The sequence below is a fragment of the Phascolarctos cinereus genome, unplaced genomic scaffold (assembly GCF_003287225.1).
Source record: "Phascolarctos cinereus isolate Bilbo 61053 unplaced genomic scaffold, phaCin_HiC Scaffold_726;HRSCAF=1367, whole genome shotgun sequence".
Taxonomy (NCBI): Eukaryota; Metazoa; Chordata; class Mammalia; order Diprotodontia; family Phascolarctidae; genus Phascolarctos; species Phascolarctos cinereus.
The window spans coordinates 349,350,583-349,354,339 of NW_027556098.1; the positions used below are offsets into that span (position 1 = coordinate 349,350,583).

Below are 3,757 nucleotides of genomic sequence, written 5' to 3' on the forward strand. Positions count from 1 at the left end.
CTAATCAACTCTCAGACCAATGGGGGAGACAACAGGCAAACAACTATGAAAAAAAGTTACAGGATAAATTGGAAATAATCAACAGAGGGAAGTCACTAGAATTAAGAAGGATCTGGAAAGGCTCCTTCCAGAAGGGTAGGTGGTAAATTGGTGCCCTTGAGATAAAATAATAAGAGAGAGGCCTTAAATGTACTGTCAGTCATCTATGGAGGATTTATGGGGAAAGAAACCACAAGTAAGATCCAACCAAATGAGAAGTTATGGAGTAACTGGAAGTTCAGGGTGTAGAGAGAATGCCCACACACCAATAAAATCATGATATCCTCAAAAATATTTAAATTAAAAGAAATAGCATTTAAAAGCATGTTAAGTGACAGGTTGTAAAACCCTAGGGGTGCTACTAAACATATCATTTCAAAGAGATCAATTGTATCCCAAATTCAACCTATTTAATAGGAAATTCCCAAGGTGGGTTACTGATTTCTGGAAAAGTTCTGGTTGAAAAAGTACAGTCTTAGGGATTCCACCTATGGGCATGCCAACACTTTGACTCTGAGCTACCTTTGCATTTTCTCTCCTCAGCTCTGTTCCAAAGAGAGGAAGAGGGAAGAAAACCCAGAGAGACAAATGTACCATTTTCTTGGAAGTTGTGAGATATGTTAGGATATGCCCTTTCCCTGCCTCACAGAAGGAAGGTATCAATGAGCTCTGGGAAAACAGGAGAAAGCAGACACTCCAAGGGAAAGGATCTGGAGTTGCATGCCTGATGTTGGGCTCTCAGCAGCCTTACTGTAAAGGCAATCAAAGTGCCAGTACAATGCAGATGAGTGAGTTTGACTCATCAAATGAAGAGCTAGTTGAAAATGAACAGGCACCATTTCAGGTGTCATGGCTACTCTTATCCCTTGTGAATTGTTCTCAGTTCTAGGTTGATGTTTTCTTCCAGGTTGTAAATTTAAATATGTTAGGAGAAATCTCCAAAAGGACATGGAAGAACTAAAGAACTATGGTACACAAGATATATTGTGTTCTATACGAGAGGAGAGCTGTCAAAATATCAGGTAACAAACCTCTTAGACTTCTATCAGAAGCATGGAATCATCATTCACTACCATCCCATCCCATATGGAGATACTCATGACATAGACCAATGCTGTGGAATCCTGCAGGAGCTTGGGAAAACCTTAGTACATTGTTATGGAGGAGTTGAGTGATGTTGTCTTGTGGCAGCTTGCTTCCTACTGATCCAGTATCTAATCCAGTATCACATCAGGCAATTGACAGCCTTGGGGATTTAAGAAGATTTGGGGCACACAGACCATAAAGCAATATATTTACTCCATGATTCCTGAGGCAAACTGACTGCACATCTATGAGCAAGACTCAGTATCGAGATCTGTATCTAGACAAAGATATCAATTTACTACACATAAATAAGATCCTTTTTGAAATTTGGTTTAGTCATCAGAAACGGCTACTAGTGTAATCAATTCAAATGAAAACATGCCTATGCAGATATATCCCTAAAGTCTTTTTTTTTGACAATTTTCATTTTGCATTCTTATTTGAGAGTATTAGATGCATAAAAACATTCTTCCTGCAACTGGCCATTTGTCTATTTTATGTTATACTGTATGTATGATTACAGTCAACATCATTTAGATTTTTGTCATGACCCCTATTTAGTGCTAATTAGTAAAAAGAATAGAAACTACCCTGGTCCTTGACATCACTATGTAGTGCTTGACTATGGGAAGACTGGAAATTCCTCTGGGTTCCTTAGTTCTTGATTTTTATTGACCCTGGTTTACTTGCTTTTAATGGTGTGCATCCTGACTGCTAAAGAATTCATCTGGTTTTTTTTTTTTTTGTATGTACTGCCTCATCTGAATTCCTTTCACTTACTTTTATATTTTTAACCTTTAAAATTATATGGATATCAGTTTTCTTTAAAAATCTTAACTCTAATTGCCTATTGTGGATTTTAACAACTGTGATTCAATCTCATACATGAAGACTCAACTAAATTAAGAAAATCTAACCTAATTTAACATCCCTTCTTAAACCAATGTATTAAAGTGGTAACCTGTTTTCAATCATGCTCCTGGGAATACCAAAAACTCTCACATGAACTTTAGATGAGGAAGGCAGCAATATTTAAGATCATTTATATTTATTTGGCTATAGGCAGTGATACCATACTGTATAGGGTATTTATGTGTCTCCAAAGCATAATTAGTTTCCATTGTACTTTACCACTGAGAAACTCCAAAAGAAATCTTTGTCTATCAAATAGTTCAACTACTAAAGCACATCTTGCTATTGGAATAATTGTAGTACTTTAAAAAATTGCTTCACAATGATTATCAGTATTTTCAAGAACAATAAACCACAGAACCTGTTCCATGACACAAAACACATTATATTAATGTCATTTTAGTTAAATAGAAAGTTAACTTATAATAGTAATAAGGAATATATAAAATAATTTGTATCCCATTAATATCCAAGCACAAAGTCTTGGGAACTTATATATCTCAAATCATAAATGCCAATACACATTACTAAAAGCAAGGGCATTTTTGAACAGTGAAGTTCAGGAGTACTCAAATAGTGCAGAAATTTCATGAGAAATCATATTCTGCAATTTTAATAAAAGCAGAACCTAAAAAAATTCTAACATCAAACAGTTATAAATCTTGATTTTGCTTTCACATGTTAGAAATTACGCTGTCACCTCTTCTACCATTGGGTAACCAAAGTTACCTAAATATTCACTGTTATATCTAACTTTCCATTTGAATGCCATTTTTATACTTATTAACACGTAAAAGCCACTTAACTAAATTATTTTAAACAGCAAGGAAACATAATTTTCTGTATAATAGAAACACAAAACAGTGAAATTCACTGCTCCAAATACTGCAAGGAAATGTAGTTAGTGTATAACATGATAGTTGGAGAAATATTTTCTCTGCCTAATCTGGAGTGAAGAAGTTTATTATTAATGACACACCCCATGGTTGGGTAGGGATATGGGGAGAGAAGAGAAAATAACATGAAAGAGTTTGATAATCCACAAACAAAATAAGAAGTAGCTGTATTTTAAATTAATAGTTAATGTACCAACTTAGTATGACATTAACATAAATCACACAAACACAAATACTTTGTGATAGTTTTATTAAACATACAAATGCAGAATAAATCCATTAAGCTACAAGGAATATTTTAAAGTGTATTTTCTTTGATCACATATAAAATCTTGAAAGGTTAAAACTTGATAATTTTAGGGGCAGCTAGGTGGTATAGTGGATAGAACACCAGCCCTGAATTCAGAAGGACCTGAGTTCAAATCCGGCCTCAGACACATAGCACTTACTAGCTGTGTGACCCTGGGCAAGTCACTTAACCCCATTGCCTAGCCAAAAAAATAAAAAAAAACTTGATAATTTTAAGAAAACAAGCAAAATGCCAAAATAAACTGTATTTTGTTTGTCTTCTTAGTCTTAATGTCTAGATTTATCTCTTGTTACTTAATCATACCATTACTTCCAGTAGAGAGGACAAGAAAATTGTAACCAAGGAAAAGTAGATTGCATATAGAAAAAAATAACCTGACAATTTAAACTTAAAATCTGAAATGCCAATTCTGAAATACATCAAGATGTTTTCTAAATAGATGTACAGTTATACAATGAATATTACTAAAAACACTAGTGCTTCTGAAGTGACACCATTACTACATTATGGCAGC

At 34.3% G+C, this 3,757-nt stretch overlaps 1 pseudogene; it reads left to right on the forward strand.

Moving 5' to 3' along the window:
• The first annotated feature begins 766 nt into the window (after window positions 1-766).
• Window positions 767-1,362, forward strand: LOC110195143 (cyclin-dependent kinase inhibitor 3 pseudogene; annotated as a pseudogene).
• The last annotated feature ends 2,395 nt before the right edge of the window (window positions 1,363-3,757 follow it).